Raw genomic sequence first — 20,559 nt, forward strand, 5'->3', positions numbered from 1 at the left:
ATATTTCTGACAGCAGCCCGGCTAGCTCAGTCGGTAGAGCATAGGACATTTAATCCCACGGTCGTGGATTCAAGCCCTATATTGTTTCATATTGGGTTCAAGCCCCATATTGGGCGCTTCCATCTGAGAATTTTGAGCTGACCGAACTGTTTTGATAACAGGAATACAAGGTTCTGTCCCGGGACGGGGAATCCACAGGCCTGAACTAATCTTTCATGACAAGATTTGATGAATCTGGAATTGAAATTTCTCAGTAATGGCGGAGAAAGGTTCTGATTCAGACGGATCATATTTCCACAACTGGGAACACATTTACACAACAGGGAATGATTTGACCCAACCACGGTGAAGATCTGTCACCGGCACAGTCACGGTTCCAGGACAGAGAGAACAGTTACACAGCAGAGAGCACAATTGTACAGCAGAGAGCGCAGTTACTCAGCAGAGAACTCAGTTGCACAGCAGAGTGCACAATTATACAGCAGAGAGCACAGATACACAGCAGAGAGCACAGTTACGCAACAGAAAGCACAGTTACACAGCAGAGAGCACAATTACACAGCAGAGAGCACAGTTACACAGCAGAGAGTACAGTTACACAGCAGAGAGCTCAGTTACACAGCAGAGAGCACAGTTACACAGCAGAGAGCACAGTTACACAGCAGAGAGCACAGTTACACAGCAGAACGCACTGTTACACAGCAGAAAGCTCAGTTACACAGCAGAGTGCACAGTTACACAGCAGAGAGCACAGTTACACAGCAGAGAGCTCAGTTACACAGCAGAGAGCTTAGTTACACAGCAGAGAGCTCAGTTACACAGCAGAAAGCACTGTTACACAGCAGAGAGCACAGTTACACAGCAGAGAGCTCAGTTACACAGCAGAGAGCTCAGTTACACAGCGGAAAGCTCAGTTACACAGCAGAGAGCACAGTTACACAGCAGAGAGCTCAGTTACACAGCAGAAAGCACTGTTACACAGCAGAAAGCTCAGTTACACAGCAGAGAGCTCAGTTACACAGCAGAGAGCTCAGTTACACAGCAGAAAGCACAGTTACACAGCAGAAAGCTCAGTTACACAGCAGCGAGCACGGTTACACAGCAGGGAGCTCAGTTACACAGCAGCGAGCACGGTTACACAGCAGAGAGCTCCGTTACACAGCAGAGAGCACAGTTACACAGCAGCGAGCACGGTTACACAGCAGAGAGCACAGTTACGCAGCAGAAAGCTCAGTTACACCCCAGAAAGCTAAGTTACACAGCAGAGAGCACAGTTACACAGCAGAGAGCACAGTTACACAGCAGAAAGCACAGATACACAACAGAGAGCTCAGTTACACAGCAGAGAGCTCAGTTACACAGCAGCGAGCACGGTTACACAGCAGGGAGCTCAGTTACACAGCAGCGAGCACGGTTACACAGCAGAGAGCTCCGTTACACAGCAGAGAGCACAGTTACACAGCAGAGAGCACAGTTACACAGCAGAGAGCACAGTTACACAGCAGAAAGCACAGATACACAACAGAGAGCTCAGTTACACAGCAGAGAGCTCAGTTACACAGCAGAGAGCACAGTTACACAGCAGGGAGCTCAGTTACACAGCAGCGAGCACGGTTACACAGCAGAGAGCTCCGTTACACAGCAGAGAGCACAGTTACACAGCAGAGAGCACAGTTACACAGCAGAGAGCACAGTTACACAGCAGAGAGCACAGTTACACAGCAGAAAGCACAGATACACAACAGAGAGCTCAGTTACACAGCAGAGAGCTCAGTTACACAGCAGAGAGCACAGTTACACAGCAGAAAGCACTGTTACACAGCAGAAAGCACAGATACACAACAGAGAGCTCAGTTACACAGCAGAGAGCTCAGTTACACAGCAGAGAGCACAGTTACACAGCAGAGAGCACAGTTACACAGCAGAGAGCTCAATTGAACAGCAGAGAGCACAGTTACACAGCAGAAAGCACAGTTACACAGCAGAAATACATTTAATTGCCTATCTTTGTGCAACAGAAAACCCCGTTTTCCTAAATAACCAGTTTGTCCATCTCAGTATCTTGCTAGTTTGCACTGCACCTCTTCTGTGTGTCATTGTGTGTGTGTGTCCTGATAGTCTCTTCCTGCTTTTCTGTGTGTCTTCCTCTGTCTGTTACAGCCGTGCTGAAGTTCCGGGTTATTGTCCAGCCAAAGTGAGCTTCACAACACTTGGGTTCTCGTTTTAAAAAAAATAGTTATCTGGCTGCCTCAGAGCAGTAATTGCGAACACGGCGGACCTAAGGAGCGGAGTGGCGCAGCGGAAGCGTGCTGGGCCCATAACCCATAAACCAACCTCTGCTATTTATATTCTCACTCACACCAAAAGTAAACATGTCGCTATCACCGTGCATCCGCCTTTTCTTTTCAGTAAATTAGTATCAAAGTGTTGCTTCCAGTGTGATCCGGACATTTGTCATTTCACATCACTGTGAAGCTCAAAGTAACGAAATCGGGAAGCTCTTCAATTGACTTTCTCTGAGGGAAACAGACAGCATCTGCTGTGGTGTGTGAGTTTTATTGGTGCCAATATCACATCTCCACTGACAGAAATGGGTTATGTTTTATTAACACAGTCATATCATTTGATAAAGATAGAACCAGGAGTTTTTCAATGTTTCCAATTCCTTTAACAGAGCGAAGGGGAAAAGTGTATACAATAACGTCCAGGAATACCCCACAGAGGGGTAATAAGGACAAGGTAAGGGCAGCACGGCAGCATAGTGGAATTGCTTTGACAAAACATTGAATTCTATACACGTCAGTCTCGACTCAATAAAACTCGAGATGCATTTGTAGGCATAGTATTATTTATTTTTAACCAACTTGCAAGTCTGAATCGCATCACACAAACCCAGAACACAAGCTGCCTCCTGGGTCTTCCGAATTGAGTGCTATTGGAGACAAATGAATCTCTACAAATACATTCAAATGACATCAAGTTTCACATACAGATTCCCATAGGCCATGCTAGACCCCTCCTGACCTGGCCATACATCCTAATTGGCTCACTTCTCATTCCTTAACCCTGGTCCTCTTGATCCCCAGCATCCTTTTCCCCTCCTCCACCAGACACACCTCCCCCCTTTCGTGCCATGCTTTCTAAAATCCTTTGTCTGTGAACTCACTAGAATTAGACTGGCCTACATCTACATTACTGTAACTAATATACTTAAACTAACTATTTTATATCACATTCATCAGCTTCACAGTTCCAGGGTCCCAGGTTCGATTCCCGGCTGGGTCACTGTCTGTGCGGAGTCTGTACATTCTCCCCGTGTGTGAGTGGGTTTCCTCTGGGTGATCCGGTTTCCTCCCACAGTCCAAAGATGTGCAGGTTAGGTGGATTGGCCATGCTAAATTGCCTTTAGTATTGGTTGAGTGGGGTTATTGGGTTATGGGGATAGGGTGATGTGGGCTTGGGTAGGGTGTTCTTTCCAAGAGCCGGTGCAGACCCGATGGGCCGAATGGCCTCCTGCTGCACTGTAAATTCTATATATAACAATATCCAATAATAAACCACTACAGAAACCGAGATCACAGTTTCGCCACTCGGACGGATGCGAACAATCCAACCAGACAATTTCGAACAAGCGGAGATTCCTGCCTCCAGCCACCTCACTTTCTCCAGCTCTCTTCCTCAGCTCGAAACACACGAAATCACGCAAACGCCTCCGATCAAATTATTATTGCGATGGTCGGGAATCGACCCTGGATCAACTGCTTGGAAGGCAGCGATGCTCACCAGTATTCCTCCATCACTTACTGCCGAACGTTGAGTCCTTTTGATGCTTTGCTTTGTTTCGTAGACAGCGTCTTACTATGTTCATGTTATTTCACTCCAATTTAAAAATGTTCCTGAATGAACGTGTCCGTGTCGCACTGCTCCCGTTCAGCCAGGAGATGGCACCAGTCCACAATAAATGTATTTATTTCTGATGTTCTGTGTGTCATTACATAGGACTCTTGCTCTGGCCTGATACCTCACCTTGTCCTTGTGGCCTGATGCTGCCGTTTGCACCCTGGTTAAGTAATCATAGAATCCCTCCAGTGCAGCAGGAGACCATTCGGCCCATCCAGTCTGCACCGACCCTCGGAAAGAGCACCCCAACACGGCCCAATCCCCTAGAACCGTTTGGATACATCAGGTGTCAGTATCCTCTGGAGACGAGGCTTCAATCCCACTCCTGACATTGACATTGATTCTCAGCTGCGATAAAATGCCAGAGGTCCCGGGTTCAAAAATGCGGACGAGCCCGGATGGTGTCACTGACTGAAATCGGGAGGAGGTTTGAGCTCCCGGAAAGTTATTGCAGCGAATATGTCAGTGCAGAACACGTGAAAAATCGGACAGGGTATTTAAAGGTCGTTTGATCATGGTGTGGGATTCTGAATTTATCCTCAAGCAAAAACAGCATCCAGGCAGCTGGCTGAATACAATGGTTGTTTGTACCTGATAAACCTTTGATTTGACCAACGCGCTTGCGGGGTGAGGTGGCCGAGTGGTTAAGGGGACGGATTGCTAATCTATTGGGCTCTCCGTGCGTGGGTTCCAAACCCATCATTGTCGATTTTCCATCCTGCTTTCTCCCAGTGGGACTCATTTTTCCAAATGTATCTGCAATCACTGATGTGACAATCCAGTCCAAGTTGTGAGGCCGGATTGCATCGAGTTGTGTTGGAAGCGCGAGAATTGAAAATTCAGTCTTGTTCCGATTGAGATGCATTGATCGGGTAGTGAGGTCGGAACCACTCTGTCTATTGGGTAGTGTCAAAGCCAAGCGACATTTCATTGTTCGAGAGAATGAGGAGTTTACGGAATCAGGATATTTACCCGGCAAAATCTGCTGGAGGAGGGAATGAGGGGAGTCCAAAAATGTATTCAGAACTTTAATGTAGCGGCGGCAATGGAGCTTCACCAGAATGATACAGACATAGAAGGTTTCAATTACGAGGACAGCTGAGAATTATAGAATCATAGAATGGTTCCAGCACAGGGTGCGGCCATTCCGCCCACCGTGTCCATGTCAGTTGCCCAGAGCTGGAAAATCTCAGCAGACCTGGCAGCGGGAAACAGAGAATAGGAAGCAGGGTCAGACTGGACTGGAAACTGTAACTCTGTTTCTCTCTCCACAGATGCTGCCAGACCAGCCGAGTTATCCAACATTGTCTATTTCTGTTGCAGGATTTTATGAAGAATCTCCATAGCGGCCTTGCCTTTGTGCTCGGCGTTTCTATTTATTTATTTATTTCTGTATAAATTTAGAGTACCCAATTTTTTTTTCCCAATTAAGGGCCAATTTAGCGTGGCCAACCCACATACCTTGCACATCTTTGGGTTGTGGGGGTGAATCCCACGCAGACATGGGAAGAATGAGCAAACTCCAGACGGGCAGTGACCCAGGGCCGGGATGACGCTTCTATTTATAAAGACTGGTCCCGTATGGGCACTAAGGGCAATTTATCCAATCCACCTAATGCACGTCTTTGCACTGTGGGAGGAATCCGGAGCACCCGGAGGAAACCCACGCAGGCACGGGCAGAACGTGCAGACTCCGCACAGACAGTGAATCGAACCTGGGAGCCTGGCGCTGTGAAGCCACAGTGCTAGCCACTTGTGCTACCGTGCTTTGTGCCCAGAGAAGTTATTGCAGCGAATATATCAGTGGAGAACACGTGAAGAAATGAAAACGACATTTTAAGACCGTTTCACCATGGTGTGGAACTGATATATCAAATAAAAAACCGCACGCTTGTGCACCCAGGTAACTGGCTGAATGCAATGGTTGTATGCAACCTCGATAAACCTTTGATTTATTTGCTGAACAAGAATTTCCCCATCTCCGCCTTAAAAATAATCAATGTCCCGCTTCCGCGGCCTTCTGAGGCAGAGTTCCAAAGTCGCATAACTCTCTGAGAGGGAGAAATCTCCTCATCTCCGTCCGAAAAAGAGCGACATCCTTGTTTTTAACTGCCCAGTAGTTCTAGTCACCCACGAGCAGTGAGATTGAACCAACTGTTTGGGCAGCACGGTCGCACAGTTGGTTCAATATTCTCAGATAATAATATGGAAGCGGCCAACGTGCGGCTCGAACCCTCGACCCTGGGAGGTAGACTTCCATTGCTCTACCGACTGAGCTATCCGAATGTTTGATGAAACTGCTCAAAAATATAAACTGAGCGGGTAAATCTGAAACATTCGGACAAATTGTGGTTTGAACGGAGTCATTTCGGGAACATTCCCACAGAGAGAAATTCCTGGAACCAGTGGCAGAAAAACTTCCTGAGCCTGACGTGATTTGAACACGCAACCTTCTGATCTGGAGTCAGACGCGCTACCGTTGCGCCACAAGCCCAAGCCCAAGAATTGAGCGTCTCTCCTCATAGATTTATGTTTTATTTACACCCAACCGTGCGAAAGAAACCCAAAGAAGTTATATTGAGGGATACAAAAGGGCCCTGAAAATAAAGCAGCTGTATCACGTGGTTAAGGTGATGCACAATAATCCATTGTGCTCTGTACACGTGGCTTCAAATCCCATCCTCGTCTGTCACGTGTCTGTTGTGTCTCTGTTTGGTCCCCTTCATGAGGCTGAAGTGAAATTGGTGTGATTTTTAGCTCTTGTCGGAGGGCTTGGACAGTGAATAGTCGAACACTGTCCATATTGAAACCACATTAAAAATGATGAGAAAGTTACTTATTTCACTCCTCGCTGGACTTGCCACTAAATTCTGACTGAGAAACTTTCTCTTCCTCAGTTTGAAACTCACAAAGAGGTGCAAAAATTCCCAATTTATTATTGCGATGGCCGGGAATCAAACCCGGGTTAACTGCTAGGAAGGCAGCTATGCTCATCACTATACCACCATCGCTCACTGATTGGAGACGTGTCCTTTTGGTTCTTTAGATCAGTTTGATTTACTGTTTCGTAACAAATACTTACTTTGCGTAAGTTGTTTCACTCAAATTTAAAATGCTCCTGAATGAAAGTGTCCGTGTCGCACGGCTCCCGTTCAGCCAGGAGATGGCACCAGTCCACAATAAATGTACATTCTATGTGTCATTACATAGGACACTTACTCTGGCCTGAGACCTTAACTTGTCCTTGTGTCCTGGATGCTGCCATTTTCACCCTATTTCAGTAATCATATAATGCCTCCAGTGCGGAAGGAGGCCATTCGGCCCATCGAGTCGGCACCGACCCTCGGAAAGAGCACCAGATTTCGGCCCAAACGCACCTAACCTTTCGAATACGTCAGGATGGCCGAGCGCAGGTCGCAGTCTCCTCTGGAGGTCAGGGCTCGAATCCCACTCCTGAAATTGACTTTTCCTCCGCGAGGCACCATCCAAACCTGGAACCCCTCCCTAACAGCACTGTGTGTGTACATACACCATATGGACTTGCAGCGGTTCCAGAATCCCCTCACCGCCCATTCTCGCGGTCAATTAATGATAGATTGTAAATGTTTGGCCGAATCAGCGACAATCACAGCCAGAGAGACCTGCAATAACCCCCAGAGCAGGAAAGGCAACTCATTGTCCTTTGACCCAAAAGCAAAATACTGCGGATGCTGCAAATCTGAAACAAAGACAGAAAATGCTGGAAATATTCAGTTGATCCGGCAGCATCTGTGGAGAGAGAAACAGATCGTTCCAACGAAAGGTCAGGTTGTGAAATGTTAACTATTTCACTTTTCACAGATACTACAGATCCGTACCGTATTTCCAGCATTCCCTTCTGATTAGCTGAACATCCTCAGACTCTGTAGCTTCGTCCGGTAAAGTGTCTGTTCACTGAAGAAAAATCTGGACTCAAATCTCAGCCCAGCCTTATTCCGTTTGACCACCTGTGCGATTGAGAACTTCCTCCACAACAGGGGGAAATGAGTTGGATTTCTAGTCGGAAAATATGCCTTTTGCAGGTTTCAATTCAGTAGAATATCTACAGAGATTGTAACGCAAGGACTGATTTCAGCTGCCATCATCCAGTTGTTAAATCTTTCCACTAAAAATCCACTGGATGTTCCCCTTTGACTTGAGTCCTGCTCCCAGAAGATCAGTTCAGTATTTTCAGTAATATTATATTTTGAATTCTATGTCCAGAGAATTGTGACGCTGAAATTGCTCACACTTCTCTCCATTGTTATCTACTCTGCAGGTGTTGACTGCACCGTCTAATGGAGACATGCTCACAGGGCTGTGAGAGAGGCTTTCTTTCAGGCGCGAGGCCTCTTTTGGTCCATCAACAGGATGTCTGCAGAGAAACTCAGAATACCGAGCCCCTCTTCCCAGGATGGACTTAATCAGGGACAAGATGTTGTTTGAAGAGAGAATCAAAGGTCTGAAGAATTGGTCTCAGATTCCTGGCGTTTTGTGAAGAGAACAAGGTGGTGGAGCAATGTGACAATAGCAGGATACGAGTTTGGGATATTATCCAGTCTGTGCTGGGGAGCTGCGTGAAGGACGTTGTCTTGTCTGCCCACCCAAGCTGAATGTTGGGATTGAGGTGGTGATCAGATTCCGAAAGGAGGGTGAAATCCTTTCACTGAGTTTCAAGCTCACAGTGCGGTTGAGTGTCTTGAGTTACAGGAAGATACAGACGGGATGGTCAAATGGGCAGAAAAGTGGCTGATGGAATTTAACGCTGCAATATTAGATGTGATCCATTTGGTAGGGATTTTCGCAGTAACTTCATTGCAGTGTTAATATAAGCCTATTTGTAACAATAAAGAATATAATATTATTATTATTGGATTAATGTGAATGGCCTGACACGGGGAAGTCCTGAGGAACAAAGGGACCTTGGAGTGTTTGTCCATAGATCTCTGAAGGCAGAAGGGTAGGTTAATAGGGTGGTGGAAAAGACATATGAGATACGTGTCTTTATCAATCGGGGCATGGATTACAAAAGCAGAGAGGTCATGGTGGAGTTGTATAGAATGTTGGTGAGGCCACAGCTGGAGTATCGTGTGCAATTCTGGTCACCACATTCTAGCAAATATGTGACTGCACTGGATGGGGTGCAGAGGTGATTCAGCAGGATGCTGCTTGGGATGCAACATTTAGGATATGAAGAGAGGTTGGATCGGCTTGTTTTCTCTCTCTCGCGGGAACAGAGATGACTGAGGGGTGATCTCATCGAGGTGTACAAGATTATGATAGGTATAGACAGGGCGGATAGGGAGCACCTGTTCCCCTCAGTCAAAAGGGGACACTATTGTTCTGCGATTCTGTTACAGATCAGATCTTGGAGGTATCGCTGCTGTATTCCCAGGAGGTGGTGGTCTGATCCGGAGAGCAAAAGCTTCCATCGAGGACGGGGTTCTCAATAAGAACAAACTGGAGGTGTGGGATGTTAGAATCTGCTCAGCACTGATTCATTTTTATTCATTGTTGTGTCCTGGAATAAACACGTGGATTGTAGCTGTCCATTAAAAACAAAAATAGAATTCGGAAATTTCTGGCCAGTAACTTCACCATGTCCACGTTACATCACTCAGCATCCTCAGCTGCATCACATCTGGTCCACGTTTCCTCAGCAGAGAGCAGTTTCACAGCAGAGAGTACATTTCCACTGGAGAGATCGCAGTTTCTCAGCAGAGCGCACAGTCCACGGCAGAGAACACAGTCCCACAGTAGAGAGCACAGTTTCACAGCAGAGAACACAGTAACACAGCAGAGAACACAGTCCCACAGCAGAGAGCACAGTAACACAGCAGAGAGCACATTTCCACAGGAGAGGTCGCCGTTTCCCAGCAGAGGCACAGTCTACAGCAGAGATCATATTCCACAGCAGAGAGCAGTTACACAGTAGAGATCTCGGTTCCACAGGAGAAATCACAGTTCAGCGGGAGAGAATATACTTAAATATCGGAAAGCAGTTTAATTAACATCAGGGAAGACCTTTCAATAACAGAGTGAAGATGCAGATAATACAGTTACACAAGAGGAAAGAGAGGAGATTTTACAACAAAGAACAAAGACAAAGAAAAGTACAGCAGAGGAACAGGCCCTTCGGCCCTCCAAGCCTGTGCCGACCATGCTGTCCATCTGAGCTAAAATCTTCTCGTCTTCCTGGGTCCGTATCCCTATATTCCCATCCTATTCATGTATTTGTCAAGATGCCCTTAAATGTCACTATCGTCCCTGCTTCCACCACCTCATCTGGCAGCGAGTTCCAGGCACCCACTACCCTCTGTGTAAAATACTTGCCTCGTACATCTCCTGTAAACCTTGCCCCTCACACCTTAAACCTATGTCCCCCAGTAATTGACCCCTCTACCCTGGGAAAAAGCCTCTGACTATCCACTCTGTCTATGCCCCTCATAATTTTGTAGGCCTCTTTCAGGTCTCCCCTCAACCTCCGTCGTTCCAGTGAGAACAAACCAAATTTATTGAACTGCTCCTCATAGCTAATGCCCTCCATACCAGGCAACATCCTGGCAAATTTCTTCTGCACCCTCTCTAAAGCCTCCACATCCTTCTGGTAGTGTGGCGACCAGAATTGAACACTATACTCCATGTGTGGCCTAACTAAGGTCCTACACAGCTGCAACATGACTTGCCAATTCTTATACTCAGTGCCCGGGCCAATGAAGGCAAGCATGCCATATGCCTTCTTGACTACCTTCTCCACCTGTGTTGCCCCTTTCAGTGACCTGTGGACCTGTACACCTCGATCTCTCTGACTGTCAATACACTTGAGGGTTCTACCATTCACTGTCTATTCCCTACCTGCATTAGATCTTCTAAAATGCATTACCTCACATTTGTCCCGATTAAACTCCATCTGCCATCTCTCCACCCAAGTCTCCAAACAGTCTAAATCCTGCTGTATCCTCTGACAGTCCTCATCGCTATCCGCAATTCCACCAACCTTTTTTCGTCTGCAAAATTACGAATCAGACCCGTTACATTTTTCTCCAAATCATTTATATATACTATGAACAGCAAAGATCCCAGCACTGATCCCTGCGGGACACCACCAGACATAGCCCTCCAGTCAGAAACGCACCCTTCCATTGCTACTCTCTGCCTTCTATGACCTAGCCAAGTCGGTATCCATCTTGCTAGCTCACCCCTGATCCCCTGTGACTTCACCTTTTGTACCAGTCTGCCATGAGGGACCTTGTCAAATGCTTTACTGAAGTCCATATAGACAACATCCACTGCCCTCGCTGCATCAATCACCTTTGTGACCTCTTCCAAAAACTCTATCAAGTTAGTGCGACATGACCTCCCCTTCACAAAACCGTGCTGCCTCTCTCTAATACGTCCATTTGTTTCCAAATGGGAGTAGATCCTGTCTCGAAGAACTCTCTCCAGTAATTTCCCTAACATTGACGTAAGGCTCACCGGCCTGTAGGTCCCTGCATTATCCTTGCTCCCCTTCTTAAACAAAGGAACAACATTGGCTCTTCTCCAGTCCTCCGGGGCATCACCTGAAGACAGAGAACACTGGAACTTAATGGGAACACTTTCTATATATGACCAGTCAGTCGATGTGTGTTATCTTGTGTGAGGTGACAGTGTCCAGCTGCTGTGTGTGTGTGTGTGTGTGTGTTGCATTGTTGGTGAGTTGCACAGTGGAATTGTGCCGCCAGGGTGCGCTGTCGAGCACACGTGGTCCTGATGAACAACATTGCGGAGGTAAGGAATTGTGTCGCTTCAACGCAATAACAAACATGGAGCAGAGTGGCGCAGCGGAAGCGTGCTGGGCCCATAACCCAGAGGTCGATGGATCGAAACCATTCTCTGCTAGTTTTTTTTAATACTTTCCGTTACAGTAAAAAGAAACATTTAGCTTCTCACCACAAGTATATCTGACATTTCTTTCCAGGAAACTGGTTTTTTTACTCGGCTGGAAGGGGGTTCCATCAAACATTTAATTTGTGCAACCAATGTCTGAAATGGCATTTACTCCCACAGGGACACACGCTGTAAATGCTGCAAACACACACAGGCTTTCCATGATTGCAGAATGTTCAGCACCATTCACAACTCCTCTGTTAATGAAACAGTCCATGTCCAAATGCAGCAACCTGGACAATATCCAGGCTTGGGCTGAAAAGTTCCAGGCAAAGACCATCTCTAATAAGTGAGAATCTAACCATCGCCCCTTGACATTCACCGGAATTCCCATCACTGAAACCCCACTGCCAACATCTGACTGATTGCCATTGGGCAGAAACTGAACTGGTCATATAAACACTGTGGCTAGAAGGCAGGCCAAAGACTCGGACTCCTGTGGCGAGGCACTCACTCCCTGACTCCCCAAACCCTGTCGACACAGCATAAATCAGGAATGTATTGGAATAATTTCCATTTCCTTTAATAGTTCCAATTTCAACAACACTGAATAGGTTTGACACCATCTAGGACAAAGCATCCTGCTTGATCGGCACCCCATCCATAAACACTCACTCGCTCCACCACTGATGCAGAGTGGCAGCGTGTATACCAGCTACAGGATTCACTGCAGGAAGTCACCAAGGCTCCTTTGGCAACACCTTCCAAACCCACATCCACCACCATCTAGAGAGGGACAAGGGCGGCCGACACCGCGACCTGGAGGCTCTCCTCCAGCCACTCACCATCCTGTATTAGAACTATATCTCTGTTACTTCACTGCAGCTGGATTAATTATTTCTCTGATGTAATGTATCTGTCTCTGTGTATATCTGTGTCTGTGAGCACATGCGTGTTTCTATATATGTGTGTGTGTCTGAGAATATGTGTGAATGTTTATGTGCCTGTGTGTGTATACATGTATGTGCGGGTGTGTACAACTGTGTGTGTATAATGTGTGTGACTCTGTATACTGTGTGTGTACATGTGTATATTATACCTGTGTGTATGTTTGTGTATCCGTGTGTGTGCAACTGTGTGTATAATATGTGTGGGCCTGTACACTGTGTGTGTACGTGTGTATAGCTGTGTGTGTATACCTGTGCATGTGTATGCTTGTGTGTGCGCGCGCAGTCTTCCAATTGTATGTCATTATTGTTTCCTCTCTGAGAGTCTTTTAACCATTTCTAAATCTCTCAGAGGTACAATTGTTGAGTCTGATTGCTTCTTGTGATTGCTATTTATGAGTGAGCACAGTGTCTTTCAGCATCTTACTCTGAACAACCGTTTGAGAGTAATCCTGAATCTGTCATGCTCCAGGACTCAGTGTGAGGATGGATCATAAGACCATAAGACATAGGAGCGGAAGTAAGGCCATTCGGCCCATCGAGTCCACTCCACCATTCAATCATGTCTGATTTCAACTCCATTTACCAGCTCTCTCTCTATAGCCCTGAATTCCTCGAGAAATCAAGACTTTATCAACTTCTGTCTTAAAAACACTCAACGTCCCGACCTCCACCGCCCTCTGTGGCAATGAATTCCACAGACCCACCACTCTCTGGCTGAAGAAATTTCTCCTCAGCTCTGTTCCAAAGTGACTCCCTTTTATTCTAAGGCTGTGCCCCCGGGTCCTAGTCTCCCCTGCTAATGGAAACAACTTCCCTACGTCCAACCGATCTAAGCCATTCATTATCTTGTAAGTTTCTATTAGATCTCCCCTCAACCTCCTAAACTCCAATGAATATAATCCCAGGATCCTCAGACATTTATGAATTTTGTCACCGTTTAGAAAATAGTCCATGCCTCTATTCCTTTTTCCAAAGTGCAAGACCTCGCACTTGCCCACGTTGAATTTCATCAGCCATTTCTTGGACCACTCTACTAAACTGTCTAAATCGTTCTGCAGCCTCCCCACCTCCTCCATACTACCTGCCCCTCCACCTATCTTTGTATCATCGGCAAACTTAGCCAGAATGCCCTCAGTCCCGTCTTCTAGATCGTTAATATATAAAGAGAACAGCTGCGGCCCCAACACTGAACCCTGCGGAACACCACTCGTCACCGGTTGCCATTCTGAAAAAGAACCTTTTATCCCAACTCTCTGCCTTCTGCCTGACAGCCAATCGTCAATCCATGTTAGTACCTTGCCTCGAATACCATGGGCCCTTATTTTACTCAGCAGTCTCCCGTGAGGCACCTTCTCAAAGGCCTTTTGGAAGTCAAGATAGATAACATCCATTGGCTCTCCTTGGTCTAACCTATTTGTTATCTCTTTAAAGAACTCTAACAGGTTTGTCAGGCACGACATCCCCTTACTAAATCCATGCTGACTTTTCCTAATCCGACCCTGCACTTCCAAGAATTTAGAAATCTTATCCTTAACAATGGATTCTAGAATCTTGCCAACAACCGAGGTTAGGCTAATTGGCCTATAAGTTTCCATCTTTTTCCTTGTTCCCTTCTTGAACAGGGGTGTTACAACAGCGATTTTCCAATCCTCTGGGAATTTCCGAGACTCCAGTGACTTTTGAAAGATCATAACTAACGCCTCCACTATTTCTTCAGCTATCTCCTTTAGAACTCTAGGATGTAGCCCATCTGGGCCCGGAGATTTATCAATTTTTAGACCTCTTAGTTTCTCTCGCACGTTCTCCTTTGTGATGGCTACCATATTCAACTCTGCCCCCTGACTCTCCGGAATTGTTGGGATATTACTCATTTATTCTACTGTGGAGACTGATGCAAAGTACTTATTTAGTTTCTCACCTATTTCCTTGTCTCCCATCACTAGATTACCAGCGTCATTTTGGAGCGGCCGAATGTCTACTTTTGCCTCCCGTTTGTTTTTAATGTATTTAAAGAAACCTTTGCTATCATTCCTAATGTTACTGGCTAGCCTGCCTTCATAATTGATCCTCTCTTTCCTTATTTCTCTCTTTGTTATCCTCTGTTTGTTTTTGTAGCCTTCCCAATCTTCTGACTTCCCACTACTCTTTCCACATTATAGGCTTTCTCTTTCGCTTTGATGCATTCCCTAACTTCCTTTGTCAGCCATGGCTGCCTAATCCCCCCTCTGATAACCTTTCTTTTCTTTGGGATGAACCTCTGTACTGTGTCCTCAATTACTCCCAGAAACTCCTGCCATTGCTGTTCTACTGTCTTTCCCACTCGGCTCTGCTCCCAGTCGATTTTCGTCAGTTCCTCCCTCATGCCCCTGTAGTTACCTTTATTTAACTGTAATACCTTTACATCTGATTCTACCTTCTTTCTTTCAAATTGAAGATTGAATTCTACCATATTATGATCACTGCCTCCTACGTGTTCCCTTACTTTAAGATCTTTAATCAAGTCTGACTCATTACATAACACTAAGTCCAGAATGGCCTGTTCCCTCGTGGGCTCCATCACAAGTTGTTCCAAAAAGCCCTCCTGTAAACATTCAATGAATTCCCTTTCCTTGGGTCCACTGACAGCATTATTTACCCAGTCCACCTGCATATTGAAGTCCCCCATGATCACTGTGACCTTGCCTTTCTGACATGCCCTTTCTATTTCGTGGTGCATTTTGTGCCCCCGGTCCTGACCACTGTTAGGAGGCCTGTACATAACTCCCATTTTGTTTTTTTTGCCATTGTGGTTCCTCAACTCTACCCACCCAGACGCCACATCATCTGACCCTATGTCGTTGAGTGCTATTGATTTAATTTCATTCCTAATTAACAAGGCAACCCCACCCCCTCTGCCCACTTCTCTGTCTTTTCCATAGGTTGTGAATCCCTGGATGTTTAAATGCCAGTCCTGAACCCCCTGCAACCACGTCTCTGTGATGCCTACCACATCATACCTGCCAGTCACAATCTGGGCCACAAGCTCATCTACCTTGTTCTGTACACTGCGCGCATTTAAATATAGCACCTTTAATTCTCTATTGACCGTCCCTTTTTGTTTTCATAGTGTGGTGGACCTTGGTTTACTGAGCCTTTCCATACACTGTGTCATATTTTGTGGGATGGGGACTATCGTAACCTCTCCTGAGTTTTGTCTTTTCGTGCTTTTTTGTATTCCTAAGCAGCTACGCTTCCCACTGATTACTTCACCTCTTGGTTCCCTGACTTTCCCTTCCACCCCCAATCTCTAGTTTAAAGTCCGATTGACTACCCTATTTACTCTTTTCGCCAGAACACTGGTCCCAGCTCGGTTCAGGTGGAGACCATCCCAACGGTATAGGTCCCCCCTGTCCCAAAACTATGCCAGTGTCCCATGAAAAGGAACCCCTCTTTCCCACACCACTCTTTCAGCCACGTGTTAACTTCCCTTATTCTTGCCTCCCTTTGCCAATTTGCATGTGGCTCAGGCAGTAATCCGGAGATTATGACCCTTGAGGACCAGTTTTTTAATTTGAATCCTAGCTCTTTATAATCTCTAAACAGGTCCTCTTTCCTAGACTTGCCTATGTTGTTGGTACCGACATGGACCACAACAACTGGATCCTCCCCCTCCCTCTCCAGTATCCTTTCAAGCCGGTCAGAGATGTCCCGCACCCGAGCACCGGGCAGGCAACATACCATGCGGGACTCTTTATCCTGCTCACAAAGGATACTATCTATCCCCCTGATAATAGAATCCCCTACAACTACAACTTGCCTATTTACTCCCTCCCCTTGAATGGCCTGCTGAACCATGGTGCCTTGGTCAGCTGAGTCATCCTTCCTGCAGCCCTGTTCGCCATCCACACAGGGAGCAAGTGCCTCATACCTGTTGGACAGGGTCAAGGGATGAGGCTCCTGAGTTCCTGACTGCTGGTTCCCTTTAACTGCCTGACCTGCAGTCACACCCTGCTGTCCCTGGCCACGGGCAGGATTTAAACTACTTACTCTGACAGGTGTGACTGCCTCCTGAAACACAGTGTCCAGGTAAGTCTCCCCCTCCCGGATGTGCTTCAGTGTTTGAAACTCAGACTCCGGGTCATCAACTCTGAGCCAGAGCTCTTCGAGCAGACAACACTTACAGCAGATGTGATCGCTGCAGCTCGCAATGGGATCTGCCAGCTCCCACATCAAGCAGCTCAAGCACATCACCTGACCAGCCATCACTAATTAATTAATTAGTTTAATTTAAGTTTATGAGTTTAGCTGTGTTTTTTTTTTTTTATTTGGGGCAGATTTGCTATCAACCAATCAGCTCACAGCTTCCCTCTGCCGTCACTTTTGGGGGGAAAAAACTGGAAAACGAAGTTACCGTTAGGTTTTTATCCTCACAGAGACTGCTCCTCCTCCTCCGAACGGCTCCCGAAATTAGGCCCGAAGAAAGAGAGAGAACAAAACAGTCGGGAAAACGCACCTTCTCCCACTCTTCACCGAATTACCTCACTGCACCAAATTCTCACTCTGTCTGTGTCTCACTCACTCAGGCTGTGTCTCCTTGACCTGCGCAATGCTTACTAAGTTCACTTTCTGTCTGTCTTTTATACAGACTTTAGGATGACTCACACTAAAACTTCAAAGAGAAGAATACAATGTGTACCTTTGTGCCCCTCAACAGGCCTCAGGTGACTGCCAGATAACTGCCTCTCAACAATTAGGGTGGGGGCAGCTTCAGCCAATCAGACACTAATCTACACTGCACTTTTAACTGAAAAACAGCAAAATTAGATTAACCACTTACCTTTCCTGGTTACCTCACTGCACCAAATTACCAAATTCTCACTCTGTCTGTGTCTCACTCACTCAGGCTGTGTTTCCTTGACCTGTGCATGTGTTCAGATCGTACTCTGAACATGTGTCTGTGAAATATCCTGCATCTGCCACACTGCAGGACTCAGTGTGATGATGGATCTTAGTCTGAATATGTGTTTGGGGATTATCCTGTACCTGTCAGGCTCTGTGACTCAGTGGGAGGATGCGGTTCAGGATGTGACATTTCAACCTCTGGGACAGTTTATAAGTTTGCATTCATTCCACGTAAATTTCAAGCACAGAAAGAAACCATTGCTGTGGGAGGTTTGAAGCAAACAATGTGAGAGTTTTGGACCAGCATTTAATATCAGAACACAATTGTGAAAGATAATGTAACCTTCAACCTGATACTGGATTGCTCTGGAAGTTTAACTCAGGTTGTACACATTGATTTGATCTGTGCCACTCAGTCTGATTCTGAGTCAGAATTTTGACATGAATGTAAAATGGACCACAGTCTGGAATTGATACAGTATCTTCCTTCAGGGACAGATTCAGTGAGAATTTTCCAATAGTTTGCAAATTACATCTCAGTTCATAGTCAGCGAAATTATATTGTATCTTTTATTTTCATAAACTAGGTGAGTTTTAAACAAGAATCAGAGTTTGTATCTTTGTCGCTTTCAGCATATCTCAATCTGAGAATGCATCTGATATTTGTGTTTGCAGCTAATGTATTTGTGAGGACGCACTCTGAGGATTAGTACAGCCACCCCTGATGTGAGTGATGTAACTGGTATTTAACTCGAATCTCAGAGTACATTATTACGGTTAATTGTGTAATTCTAAACCGGAATCCATGTGTCAGTTTTCTCTGATATTGATTATTTCACTAAGCTGCTCCATTGTGGAACTGATACAGTGATGATGAGAATGGGTGAGAATTTGCACTGGGATTTATGGGGCCTCCTGTCAGTGGTACTGAGTTAGGGTGACATGGACACAGCGTCTGTCTCTCCTGCTGTTTGATTGATGGGTTGAAAATGTGTCTCTGGAACAGTTTCCGCTGCCTGAGACTGTGGAACTGATGACCTGTCTGTGTCTCTTTGCTCTGTCAGTGACAATGTACGGATTGTGTGTGGGAAGGAGCTGGCGACACTCTTCCCTGTAACTTGTGTGGAGGAAACATCACATTTATTCATCTTCAGAATATTCTGGTATTTGTCTGTGGAAACAAATGATATTTAAAAACTAAAGGACAGTCAACCATTAACCAATCACAGGCCAGGGAGAAGAATGTGCAGGTTTTGATTGGCTGACATTTTCAAATTCGAAACACCCGCCAATTTCAGTGCAGGAAAATCCCAAATAACGGAACGGCTCAATGTTCAGGAAACTATTTGAATCTCACACTTTGTTATCTGTTTCTTGATTTTTCCCTCCCAGAATCCTGGCGTTATTTTAGGAACAGATTGAACTTGTCAATCTCATCAGTAACCGGCAGTAATAAGACCCCGTTCAGCAATTTAAAACGGAGCAAATCTCAGCTCACTGCAAAAGCAGAAACATCGAGATTACCAACCAACTCCTTCACACAGGCTTCACAGGGACAGAGGGAAAGGGCTGATTTCTGAGCCTCTCTCCTGAAAGCGGCCGAGAATGTTACACTGGGAAGTGTGGAGAGAATCCCCGACTCTATCCAGCCGGTGGAACAGGCAGCTTTGTGTCCGGAGAATAGGGAGGGCCGGGGAGAGGCAGATCTTAAAGCGCTGCAATGGACTCCGGTCCTGTGTGTGCTCAAATCTCGCTGATTCCGTCTCCTGGGAAAACTGCGGAATAAACAGTTCAGCGCGAAAATAACCTCTTCATTCCCGCCTTTACTGTGTCCCGGGAGCGGGAAACACATCACCCGAGAGAAAAAATAATAATTTCCTTATGAATTTAACTCACCAGTTGTTAAACTCTGAATATAGTTATCATTAAATTTAAATAATTCCCTCCTGAAATTGTGCTTCTCCTCATTGTCCGTCACAAATGCCAGACTGCGTTTAAAATCCGCTCTCAATTCAGTTTGATTCTCTTCTGTGTGAAAGTGTCTGTGACGGGCGGGTATGAAGCCACATTCACAACATTCTGGAACGGGACAAATCTCTCTCCTCCACAAAGAGATTTCTCATCAATTCAATGCGGGAAAAGATGGTGCAGCTTTTTCACAGAGATTGTGGGTGGCTCTTAAAAGAGCCGTTGGGTTTGATGAGTTTGAGAACAGTTTTACTTGGAGCTGGTGTACTTGGTCACCGCCTTTGTCCCTTCCGACACGGCGTGCTTGGCCAGTTCCCCGGGCAGCAGCAGGCGCACGGCGGTCTGGATCTCCCGGGAGCTGATGGTGCTGCGCTTGTTGTAATGGGCCAGGCGGGAAGCCTCACCCGCGATGCGCTCGAAAATATCGTTGACGAACGAGTTCATGATGCTCATGGCCGTGGAGGAGATGCCGGTGTCGGGGTGAACCTGCTTCATCACTTTGTAGATGTAGATGGAGTAACTCTCCTTCCTCGACCTTCGCCGCTTCTTGCCGCCCTTTACTGCCGGATTCTTAATGACTTTCTTGGCTCCCTTCTTGGAAGCTGGTTTCGATGTTGGTTTCTTCTCGTCAGCCATCGTCAATATCACCCAGAAATAAAGCAAACCCCTTCCGAGCGCTGATTAAATAGACAGAGCCTCACATCTATGCTAATGAGGAATGGGGAAAGGAATGATTGTGATTGGACATTGTGAACATGAGGACAGCCAGTTATGTTCTGTTTATTTGATTAAATATAAAAGCAGACCAGTCAAAATTAGGATTTTCCACCAATCAGAAACCATCTTATACAAAAATGAACTACATTTCAGAAAGAATGTCACCAGTCCCAGTTTGTCAGTGTGTAAAGATCCACCGGGAAAAGTCACTAGTCTGCCGGTGAGAGGGACTCTTCACCACAGAGGGAATGTGCGG

The 20,559-nt window shown here is 46.1% G+C and overlaps 2 non-coding genes across 2 annotated transcripts; one reads left to right on the forward strand and one right to left on the reverse strand.

Annotated features, from left to right (window-relative positions):
- Positions 1–6,322: 6,322 nt before the first annotated feature.
- trnaw-cca (transfer RNA tryptophan (anticodon CCA)) lies at positions 6,323–6,394 on the reverse strand. Its single transcript has one exon. It is a non-coding gene; the product is annotated as a tRNA-Trp (tRNA).
- Positions 6,395–11,727: 5,333 nt separating this feature from the next.
- trnam-cau (transfer RNA methionine (anticodon CAU)) lies at positions 11,728–11,799 on the forward strand. The gene has a single exon. It is a non-coding gene; the product is annotated as a tRNA-Met (tRNA).
- The last annotated feature ends 8,760 nt before the right edge of the window (positions 11,800–20,559 follow it).

This window comes from Scyliorhinus torazame, chromosome 24 (genome assembly GCF_047496885.1).
Source record: "Scyliorhinus torazame isolate Kashiwa2021f chromosome 24, sScyTor2.1, whole genome shotgun sequence".
NCBI classification, from domain to species: Eukaryota; Metazoa; Chordata; class Chondrichthyes; order Carcharhiniformes; family Scyliorhinidae; genus Scyliorhinus; species Scyliorhinus torazame.